Raw genomic sequence first — 12720 nt, 5'->3', positions numbered from 1 at the left:
CAACTCAAGCATTTAATGCTCTCATTTGTACAAACTGGGATTTCATATTAAAGTGGCAAAGGTTACAAAAGAGTTGTTTGATCACATACCAGTTATCGGTGGGCCAGTGGAGAAAACCAAGCTGGATCTGAAAACAGCAATGGATTCAATATGATCTGTGGCAGCTTTCCACTATAAATCAAATCACCAGCCGAGTCCCTTCACCTGGTGAATGATGCATTGAATACCAACAGCAGATCCTACTTCTGAACTGAATTAAAAATTGTTTTTGAGAAATCCAATCATCACAATGTTGTAACATGCTTGATTTATGACAGTGAAATGAAAATATCATCTGTCCCCTGTAGACTTTGACAAAAACCAGACAGTTACATGACCTGAACCTTTTTTTCATGAACATATTTTTAAACACTGCATATCACTAAATAAACACTGCTGATACAGTACACAGATTTTCGGTTCACTGTCCACCACCACAGCAAATGCATTTGGAGCCTTTGTTGATCAGTTGCGGAGTAGCAGGACTTGACATCTCCTGGGTTAAAAAAAGGGATCTATGACTTTAACTTTTGATGTAGTTATTTTTTTCTCTAGATTTTCCTAACCAAGTAAGTAAAGGATTCTTGCAAAATTGATGTGTTCTTTTCATTTTGGTAGCAAACCTGGAAATATTCTCGTAGTATTTGGCTGTCACTATTTTCCCGGACATTAGATATGAAATAATTCTTTTAAAGACCCTTAAAGTGATTTTGCTAATTTGTTTCTGAACACATGAGATGTTTTTGAAGATAAGTGCTGGAAATGTGCGAAGAATATTTTGTGCTGAATTGTAGCGATATGCTGTTAAACCTTTTCTCCATTTCAGTTGTCCAGACTGTTTGGATGAGGCTGAAATCAAGCCCAGGCATGCACTTGGACTTTCTCAGATGAGTCGTCCATCCGTCAGTGGCTCATCAGTGCAATTGCTAGTTCCTTACGTATGGTAATTAATTGATATAACCATCAAATGCATGTCCTATTGTGTGTCTGTAATAATATGATGAGATCAACAATGGGCCCCTGAGAGAAACCGTAATTGCAATGTACCCCTTTATGAAAATAAGTAGGACACCCTGGTCTAGTTAAACAACTTTTAGGGTATATTTACAACATCAAACAACTGTAGAATTCTTAGTTGGATACTGTATAACATGGTATATCAATGAAATAAAATATGTGTACATTATCCTATTCTATGTTAATACAGTATTTCTTAATGGGGTATTCACTATGCGCTGTAAAAAATAGCTTTATGAACTATTATGCCACCAATGGGTCAGTTTTAAATGTCATAAACACCACAATATTCACATTGATGAATGATGTATTCTTTGGAAATGTTAACTGTGCAACATGAGCACATGATTTTGTTTTAGTATTAGCCTGTTGTTCTCCCAACTGTCGCTAATCTGGCTATTTTACATATACCGGTAGTTACATTAAAGCACATGATCATATCTACTTTTTATGTGACAGTGACAAATGTGTAAGTTTAGAAGCGATTAGCTGCAATGTGATGTTTAAACCTCAGCGCTGCTGATTAGTCTACCACCTCTATAGGCTGCTGCGTTGGCTTTGTACAGTATAATTCCGACCGCTTTACATAATTGACAAATGGGGAATACTAGATTACATTGACCAGACAGGTAGGTCAGAATATCATTTATCCTCTTTATATCATCATAATGACTAAATGAATTAGTGTCTTGAGAAACTGCTAAGTGAGGTTGAGAAGGAGTCGGTGGAGACTCCTCTTGGCCAGCCTTCCCAAGTGGGTGTGACAGTAAAATGCAGAATAGAGTTGTGGGCTTTCTGGGTGGTGAAGGGGACTTTCTAGCACAACATAGCGGAACAAGGTGCTGCTCTTGTTCCCAGCTGAGGTGGGACCTGTGAGCAAAATTACGAGCCCCCTTGCCCACTCCTACACTTGCCGTCCAAGTTCTCATTTTCCACATGATTAGCTTCCCACCTGTCCTCCGACTGGGATTTGGCCTCCAGGTCATCGTGTCACAGTAGCCCTTAGCACTGGCAATGTTTTCTCTGAGATGTGCTTAATCACTGTGGAACGCTTTGGAATAACTTGTTTATGGTGTGAAATGTAAGCGAAATTAATTCTTTTTAAAATTATGAATACAAAAATGCTTCAACATCAAGCTCATAATACATTTTGATGATACTGCACTATTTACTTAGGCCAACGATTCTGTCTTGAGAGATCATCAGGTATCCCAGATGCAATTGTCAAATTTTGCCTCATTAAAGAAAATATCATATATTAATTATTATTAATAATAGTAGTATTGTTGGCTATTCATTTTTACACCAAGTACTGAATCAATAAACACTTAGCTCTCCCGACTTAAAATACAATAAAAAGGCCCAATTGTTTTTCAAAAATATGGCAGAGGTTTTTATTCCCAGAAGAATGTTCATTTTTATAATCTACTACGATATTATGTATTGTTTACATATGAACTCTATATTTCATTATAGGAAAAGAAAAACTGTAGTAAAATAATGATTTGATTGACCTTTCTGATGGCAACCTTAAGCTCCGCCCCCTTAGCCATGTCCCACAAGCTTTCAAAATTGCGATTGAACAGAACATGTTTGAAGTCGATTTTCTATTGCGTATTCAAGATGATATTAGGGTATGTTTTTTGCCAAATGCGTCAGACTTGTCTAAGAGAGTTCTACAGAGAGGTCTCAACTATTTCACGCAAGGATATGTACACGGAATTAAGATTTTGGACGGAGCAGGATGCAATGTCAGAGTTACAGTAAAACTTTGGCGATTGATGCAAAAAAGTTTGACGTCTCACAAACCTCATATTGAAATCAAACAGGATAAAATAGTGAAATCGTACTGTGCATGTAAAGCAGGGTGAGTACTTTTTACTTTGAAAGATCACGATAATATAGCCTTTATAAGTGACTGGGTGTATTTATTTGACTTGGCTCGTAATCGAATCCAGTGCTCTGTCTTAAAAGTCCGATGTGATACAAAATAGCAAATAGATATTTCTCTTGCATGACATTGTACATTTACGTATTATTAACTAGATTCTTTGGCATAAAACATTACACTCATCATTCAGCAGGTCAATGAGACACTAACAAAGGAACGTAATTCTCCTGCAATGTATAAAGCACTGATAAAGATTTAATCAAACTCAGAGAAGGTACTTCTCCCTCAGTTACCTTCGAACATCCAGCCTTGTTTTTGTTGATATTGTTCACATTTAGTTGTACTTGTGGTCTTCCGCAAGTCTTAATCCATCGTGGACACTTCGTCAACTGTGTTTTAGGCTTTGGAAAATGAATCAACCGGGCCCCTTGTAACCTAGCAGGATATCTTTCATCAGAATTGCACGTTCTCCATGCGCATCTGAGGACCATTTTTTTTGTAACATTAACTTTTCCAAGCGCACACTTCTGAAAACCAACATTGCTTGTGGTACAATGTGGCGAGAGAGGCGTGTCAAGCCAGGGTTTAAGACAATGCAGCTATCTGATTGGCTATTATTGTACGAGTGATTGACAGGTCGGAAAGGTCCATTAAAACACATCGCACATGAGTTAAATAAAAATTGCATTTAAATAAATGTTTAGAAAAACATCCTTAAAGTTTGAATGCAAACATATTATTTGTTTATTTTAAATTTAGTTGAACTGTATTTAAGAATGTCCTTAAAAAGTAAGGTATGTACAGACAACAAAGGTTTTAACAGGTTATAGAGCATAGAGCTTGATTCTAGAATGTGAGATTGTAATGCATTTTTAATGGGTTGAAAATCACATTTTCATTTATTTCAGTGGTTCTTACGAATACTACCTGAGACCACCTGAGTACCAGAAGTCGTACTCTTACCACAATTTGACAATGACTCAGCTATGCCAACAGCGTACAGACAGTCAGGACAATTAAAAACTCTTTCAATAGTTCGCAGAAGGGACATAATTAACCTGTGTGTCCACTTTTTTTAATTATTCGTAATTTTTGTTTGTCGTGAAATATGTGGGCGGGAAACACTTTGATGGTAATGCCAGTGTAGTTCTTATATTAATCAGTGGAAGGCACTGTTTACTACCAAATAGCTCCAAAGCGTTGCTGACTGCTGCACTGATATGAAAATGTAGATTCTATGACAATATCACTTGTCGTAACATATTAAGAATTCATACGCTGTGGACAGCAGAGTAAGAACTGGAAATACATTAACATGGCAAGATTAGATGCAGCAAGACATTGACAGTCTTCAACATGTGTTTTTTTTTTCTTTTTTTTTTCCGAGCCATACTTGTTTGCATAATGGAAAAACTGTATCTAGATGTGTCCAGATTGTGTACTATTGTATTCAGGGAAAGTACCTCGTTCAAAACCTGCATTTTATTCTCCTTCTCTGAATACATTTTCCACCTGTTTGAACCTGTTGTGTGATACACAATGGCACCATGTGACACACCACGTTATCCTTTGGTAGCAATGCATGCAGGTGATACATTTGCGCTCCGTCAGAGCAAAGGATTGGCTCTGACCCATGTTGGCCGCACTTCTGATGTTAGTAGCTTTGGACAGCAGGGAAAAGCAGAGGGTTACTAAAGAGAGATGGAGGTCACGGTGTTGAAAGAAAAAAAAACCCCTTCTCCATTTAAAATGATGACAGCCTTCGATGTCCATGTTCATTTTCACACCTGCGTGAGTCTACATTATGACACAATGAAATTTCATTGGAAGAGTTTGCGTTATCTCAGTGATCTTTACGGATATGTGACGAAGTTACTTTTGGTTTGCCTTTCGAAAAGTTTCATCAGGTACAAACTTGGGGCGAATTGTGTGACAAATGCTCTAATGAGTCAGTAAAACCTTTTATTCTGAGTATACGTGTGTATGTTGTCATCAATGGACATTAGTTTGCCAATGTATTTACTGCCAACCCAGATGCCTTTTGGTTTTTAAGGTCAATCTGGCTGGTCCGAATCATTTGTGAGGAGAATGCTTCAACATCAGTTTGCTCAATACAAATTCAGGATAATTGAGCACAGATTGGAGTTTTGTCTCAAAGGGAGGGTGAGAGGGCGAGAGGGGGAGGAAAGAAGAATGCGTCAGACTGAGTAAAGTTTTTCAGGTCTTTGTCCCTCCTCAATTTGCATGCCTAATGAAGCTGAGCAGGAGTTAATAGTGGGTGTAATGACTTCTGACTGGCTAGGTTTTGGGCTGCAGGGACAGGATAGGCCCTCCGAATTGTTGACTGTGGGGCAATGTGGGGATAGGACACACTGGGAGGCAGTTGGATGGGAAACCTGGGTTTCCCTCTCAAACCAAGAAGAACCCATCATTGCATATGAAGCATGTGTTAGAAACACATTCTATTCCATTGAACTGGAAAAGATTCTATCTCTTTGCTAAATTACCAAGCCCAGTCAAATAATCGAGCTTCACTTAACCAAACAGCCTGCCAAATATGCCACATTAACTGTACAGATGAGTTGTCCCTATTGTAAGAATAAGTAACTAGTTGAGGTTCCTTTTTTAAAACAAATAGCTAAATTTTGACCAAATTTCTACGAAAGTTATAATCAAGCAGCTAGAGCAGTAGCTACAAATTACAACAGCTGAGAATTGTCAGTTCAAAAGCACAAGAAACTCGAATATGCTGCTGCAAGTGCAGCATGGAAACAATACTTGATTTAATGTTTGTTTTGTCTTTTTTTTATGTTGTAGAAAAACACCACCCTGGTTAGGATCTATGCTTCCAATGGCCGGCTAGCCCAAGCCAATATGGCACCATAGGTGAGATTTTATATGCTGCCCCCCTTCAGCAATTGTTTGGATACGTTTGCAAAAAAGTCCATCCCTCCACAACAGCTGCACTCACAATCACACCCAGGGGCAATTTAGAGTGTCAAATTAATGTTAATTACTAATATTGTTTTTATCCTGCCTTTAATTTATAAAATAACATCACACAATTTAAAATACAAAATATAAAATAGAAACACACTTAATCCGTGCAACCGGCTGGCGACAAAATCGTTGGGTTACGTCCCAGCATATCTGTGACCCGAGTGAGGATAAACCAAACTGAAAATCGATGGCTGGATGTTTCTTCATTTCATTACTGTATTGCTGCTACCAAACACATCAAGTCAGTAACTTGCTGTTGTTAGGGTTTGGCATCGAGATGTGAGAACCAACTGGAATGGAACCAACATTCCCGTTCTCTCAGAATCGTCCAAATCTATAAACTTTGGTTACTAGTTTCGATGCTTTGTCAGACAGCCCCAAAGAAGAAATGGCAAAACCCAACAAAGAAGAACGTGCACTATGACGTGCTACCGCCCAAGAGCGTCAGCGACGGTGGGGAAAAAAAAAGGTCTTAAATAAAATTAACCACCAGTCAGATCAGTGCAAGACTTGGAATAAGATAATATTGTGCGAAGGAGCCTTTCATGATTTGTAGTGTCTGATGTGCTCAGCCTACACCCCATAGAGCATCAGTGAAGTCAACGCTCGGTCAATTGGGCGAGTGAAACAAAATACTGTATGTCCATGCCAACATTGAGACAGCTAACAAGTTAAATAGTTTGTTGCAATTTTTGCACTCATGTTTTATAGCACTTATTTTAGTCTTCAAAACAACGTAAGAGCTGATGACGGGAAAAAAAAGCTCAACATTGAGCTAAAACTGCACAGCAGCAACTTTACATCAAGTGGGACAACATTCACATAAACGCTGTCTCACAGTTTCACAAACACTAATCTTCTGTCTCAGTGTGGGTGTGGAAAGGAATCAATGTTTTACAGCATTTAGTTCCATCCATTAAAAAATAAAAAATAAAAAAAAAAACAAAAACACCAGTTCCGTGCAAAGTTACTTTTGGCCAAAATGCCGCGTTCCAGTGCGTGCCTACACGTCAAAATAAAAGGCTACAAGCTTAAAACACGGAGTCACGTTCAAAACCTACACATATAAATAAACAGTTTGAAGTGATACAAGAGTCCCAAATAACAATTGTAACAATGCTATAGTTATTTTTTTAGCTGAAACATTTCTTAATGAATATGGGCTGGTTCCACATACATTGCCATTTAGTTCATAGATGTGATAGTGACACCAGTTATAAAGAACCCCAAGTCAAATGTTTATTTTTATTTTTGCTTCAGGCTGCTAAGAAAGTGGATGTTCATTTAAACAATGTAAACTTTTTGGACACAGCCCCCTAAAAGAATATGAATCAAAAATTGTTTGGAACAGGAATCAAAATAAGGAATCGTAACCGGGAGTAGATTGATTCAAATTCAAATGATGCCCATTCTTAGCTGTTGTGACACCTAATGAACCAAAAGAAGCAACAACTTGACCTCTCTTTTTCCCATTTCCCAATTTTTTTCCTTCTACCTTGTGTTTTGAACAGCTTTGGACGTTTTGGCATGTTTCCAGCGTTCTCTGGTCACATCAATAAATTTGGTCCTACTCTAACAGGGAGTGAGCAGTATACAAAACAGCCAGAGGAGGGAGTATTTGCTGTTGTCATATGTAGTAATAATAATTGGGATTAAAAAAAAAAAATCTATGTAGGTTGTCTATGTTTTCTATGTTAAAAAGTTAGTCAAGTTATTGCAAATCTGTGCAGCTTCCCCTTTTGAAAGAGATTAATTCAGCAATAGAAGATATCATATGGATTTTACTCAATGACCAGCAATCATTTTCCTTTCATCTTATTTTATTTTTGTGGGTTATTGGTGAACACAATTATTACATGATTTAATGAGGGTGGAATTTATTTTGCATACAGGCCAGGTAACTTTGAACATCTTTTTTCCTTAATAGACACAATAGATGAAATCACCAGTTCCTTGATCTTGAACATTAAAGTGAGGAAACTAGCAACTATGCAAAAATGTTAAAATTATTTATCGTATTAAGTTATCTCTTTATCATATTAAGTTATCTCTAGCCAAGAATCCATAGTATTGCATAGTCTTCACAGAGGAGTAAGAGGTGCAAAGAATAGCAGGACCAACTCCCTTTTATTCCATTTTTACTTCCCGTTGTCATTAAGGCCACATTTCTCAAAACCTTTGTCTGTATAATATTCATCAATACACAGTATGTAAATGGGGGGGGGGGGGGAAGGAGACCAAAAACATGATTTGTAGTACCTGTGTTGTCGCCATGTTGGATTTTTTTTGCAAAAATATGCTCTAAATGAAAATATTTTTGCTTGAAATTTTGGAGTTACAGCATATCTAGGATCATTTTGCAGTGGTCTCTGAATTTTTCAGAGCTGCACTGAAGATTTTGTTTGGAGTAACTATAGGAATACTAAAAACTTTTGTATTGGCTGTAGTTTGACAGTCCAGACAGCAAACATTTCCACAGCTGGCTGTCGCTTTCTTTTGCATCCTCAAGCTGATGTGTTTTGCAGCAGTTTTGGCGCATCTCACAGAGAATTAAACCTGGCACCATCACACACACTCGCCACACGGTGCCAACATTTCCGTTGAACGTAGGACACACACGCACAGACACACACTCACACACACAGTCCTCATGGCTACAGATTCAGCCTCCACCAGGTGTTGCTTTATAGCCATGTCACTTTCAGACTGACGCCATCTGCTGCACTCAGTGAACAAAACAAAGTGCTTTCAATACACTTTGTGCATGGTCATGTATGTAAACAAATACAGTTGAAGTAGACCTTGTCATAGTTGTGTTGTTTTGGCCATATAGGAAAACCACCAAAGTGCTATCCGTGCAACAGAGAATTCATTCATTGTAGAATTTGAATTTACAACAACCTAGTTTCCCATCATTTTTAATTTCCTGTGGGGGGAAAAAAGGGGCATAGTGGGGCAGCTGTAGAGCATTGGCCTCACAGTTCAGAGGACCGGGGTTCAAATCCCAGACCCCCTGTGTGGAGTTTGCATCTTCTCCCTGTGCCTGCGATTGTTTTCTCCGGGCCCTCCGGTTTTCTCCCACATCCCAAAAACATGCAACATTAATTGGACACTTTAAATTGCCCCTAGGTGTGACTGTGACTGCGGCTGTTTGTCTCAATGTGCCCCGCGATTAGTGTACCCCGCCTCGTGCCTGTTGACAGCTGGGATAGGCTCCAGCACTTTCCATGAGCCTTGTGAGGATAAGCACCTGAGAAATGTATCATCTATTTATAATTTAATTTAAATTATCTCCCATAATGTTGTTGTTAATGATGTTGTGAGGGAGGACATGAGGACAGTGGGTGGTAAAGAGGAGGATGCAGGAGAGAGGCTTAGATGGAAAAAGATGACATGCTGTGGTGACCCCTAACGGGACAAGCCGAAAGAAAAAGAAGAAATTATCTCCCATAACTTCATTTTCAGCTATATTTCATTTTACATCTGAAAAAAAATTCAAACCAATACTTTTTTTTTATTGTTGTATCATTAACTGTTGTTTGTGATCTACTTAAAGCTTATAACATCATTTTTCACAAATTAAACGTCTGAAAGACAACATATTTTTGTGTTTTCTCTTATTTATTCCAATACAGATTCAAGACAAAAGTGGTCTCTAAAATGTTTTCATAGCATTGCTGTTTTATGATCATTGTACTATAATTAGACTTAATGGCACTCTTCTTTTTTGCCGTCATGTTGTTTACTTGCAAACGCAAAGGTGGGATCTGAATTGCTGGCTTCCAATCTAATAGCATTGTTTACGTTTAGCGATCCGTCATCCTACCAACAGGTAATATGATAGCGGAGGAAACAGGCAGTGCAATTAGATTGCTGTTGAACAGTGGGGAGTGTTTTTCTTCACCGCATGCTTGGATATTTAATCACAGTTCTATTTCTGAAGTAAAACACCAGCATTGTGTTGAAGTACAACAGTCTGAAGCCGTGCAAAAGGTCAAGCCCTAAAGATGATGAAATGAAAATATTAATCATTGACTCATACATATTTATACTTTATTTAACTAAATGTAATGTGTCATTTGAGCCACGGGAGGATTTTTTTTTCTTCCACACAGAGAGCTTTTCTAAGGCTGTCTACAGTAAGTGTTATGCATTGAGTTGGAAGTGGATCCACAATCCAAAATTTGTATAATTTGGATCTTAACTAAAACCTTCTAAAAAAAAAAAAAAACAAAGATTAAAAAAAAGCAACAACAGTTCCTTGCACACCATTGTAAAATTGTTGAAAAAAAAAAAAACAAGTAATGGTGTTGTTTACATGATTTGCACCAAATCTATTAGTCCACAAAAACGGTTCTATGTAGACATGAATGAAATGAAAAAATCAAGAATCACACAGGTTCTTCCTCTAAATCCGTGATTCCCAACCTTTATTGAGCCAAAGCACACATTTTACATTTAGAAGAAATGTTTTGGCTCAAAATATGGATACATAGGTTATAATGTAACCCCTGCTAGCTCATGGAAGAGCATATAATTGTCCTGCCTGTCACTACACACATCGCTGGCATTTTTCTTCTTCTTTTCCTTTCAGCTTGTCCCGTTAAGGATCGCCACAGCGTGTCATCTTCGATGAACGCATATTTGTTTGGCACAGTTTTACACCGGATGCCCTTCTTGACGCAAGCCCTCTGCATTGAGCCAGAGAGAGAAGCTTACAGCACCTGGTATTCCCAGGCGGTCTCCCATACAAGTACTAACCAGGGCAAAACTCACTTAGCTTCCGAGATCTAACCAGATCGGGCATTCTCAGGGTAGCATGGCCGTAAGCTACACACATCGCTGGCATTGATAGTTGAAAAATATATACATTATTTGTAACTTTTCAAACTAATTATGTGAAATGGGATCATTTCCTGCTCCACACCTGATGATGTCTCATGGCGCACTAATGTGCCACATTGGGTGGGAATCATTGCTCTAAACGATCCATAATTGTCGATCTTGTTATACGCCTTTCATCATTTTATGAATAGTGGTCATGGTCTGGAACACAAGTTAATGGATCTCAACCAAACTTCTGGGTCACATAAAAACTGGCCCAATTTTTCACGTTTTAAAATATAATTTAAATATTAATATTGTTTGATTTAAAAAAAAAAGGAATGATGAATCACTTTTGTTTTTCCATTGTCACATTAAAAGGGTAAGAACAAATGATATAAATATACATAGAATGGTTTGGAGTGGATTATTTTGCTTTCAGTAACATCCTGCGTAATGCAAGTGCTTTGAAATCCTCTTTGAGCAGGATTTTACCATTATTTACTTTTAAAATGGAGGAATATTGCACGTTTGTAAGACAAATGTGAGAGGGACACCTTATATGTGTAATCCTTCAAATTCAATTCCCATAAATATTTACATTTGGTGTTATTGATCTAAAATTTTGTCACCTTTGAAAGTGGACAGTGATGAGATGCAGCTACTTTAAAGATGGAATCCCCTCGCTCTTCTTTAGAACAGAATGCATGGAAACTTTCAAAAGATGGGTAAGACGAGATGGGAAATAGAGCAGTAAAAAAAGAACTATATAATTGGAACTTATTGATTACTGGTCCACTAACAGTTAATTCATCACTTGGGCTGTTTGTTACGCTGTCTATTTTGCAAATGAATATTCTTTACTCTCGCCTAACTCGCTACCTTTCTCGGCATGCTGCATGTGTCCGTATCCCTGCCTAATATTCCTATACCTCCTGCTCCAACCCAAACACCACCTTCCACCGTCACTAGATGAATAGTGTGCTGTCACCCGCCAGGCTCTTCAGAGGGCCGGCGCGCTGTATGAGGAAAGTGCCAGTCATTAACAGGAGGGGAAGGACCGAGGGAGGCAGAATGAAAAATGAGTTCATTTACGGGCAAGTCCTGTGAGCTATGTAACGTCAGCAACAACTGAGCCCCAACACCTTCTCCTACCTTCTTCCTCCATCACTTGCCTGTGCTGTGTGTGTGTGTGTGTGGGTGGGGGAGGGGGGGTTGGGGGATACAAGTTTCACAGCAGATTTCTAAAAACATTTCAGGAAAAAAAAAGTAGGGGGAAAAAATGCAGCCTGTGTGTAAGAGCATACGCAAGAATAGCGAAGGCAAGTCCGAGAGGGAGGGGAGGGCGTCACAATGGAAGAGCGAGCAGGTGTTACTGTAGCAGGTGGAAGATTAGACATCAAGTGATCATTCTTACTGAAAGGGTTCAGGGTAATTTTTGGATGAAGATTATAGCTTCTGGTCTCAGCTATGTTGTGTATAAAATTTTAACCGCCATGCCAAACAGCCTCAGACCATACAACAGAATGTTGGCGGCAACTTTCGTGGAATATAAAAACTTTAGTTTGAATTAAATCCAAATCAAGCTTTTAACAGAAAAAACAAAACTATACTCATTAAATGAAAGCCAGGCATTTCTAATAATAACATACAAATGCTCTTTTTTTTTGGAATTTCATGTCCAGGTTTAAGATTTCAATACACTTTTGTGGTTGTCGGTTTTTGACAGTCCTGACATAGTTTCATGGTCATGAACAAGTTTGCGCAACAGTGTAATAATATGTTGTCATAAGGTGCAAGAGGCCTTGCTCAGATAATGCCATATTTACCTTTTTCATAAGATTTTACAATTTTTTTTAGACTTTATGTCCTCAAAGTATTTTTCACACACATAGTTACAATAATTATGGCTTTCCTCCAGCATTAGCATTGGTAAAGAACACGTTCCG

The 12720-nt window shown here is 38.2% G+C and overlaps 1 pseudogene; it reads right to left on the bottom strand.

Annotated features, from left to right (window-relative positions):
* Positions 1 to 10659: 10659 nt before the first annotated feature.
* LOC133508195 (5S ribosomal RNA) lies at positions 10660 to 10778 on the bottom strand (annotated as a pseudogene).
* Positions 10779 to 12720: the final 1942 nt, after the last annotated feature.

The sequence above is a fragment of the Syngnathoides biaculeatus genome, chromosome 10 (assembly GCF_019802595.1).
Source record: "Syngnathoides biaculeatus isolate LvHL_M chromosome 10, ASM1980259v1, whole genome shotgun sequence".
Classification (NCBI taxonomy): domain Eukaryota; kingdom Metazoa; phylum Chordata; class Actinopteri; order Syngnathiformes; family Syngnathidae; genus Syngnathoides; species Syngnathoides biaculeatus.
This window is presented reverse-complemented; position numbering and strand designations above follow the sequence as displayed.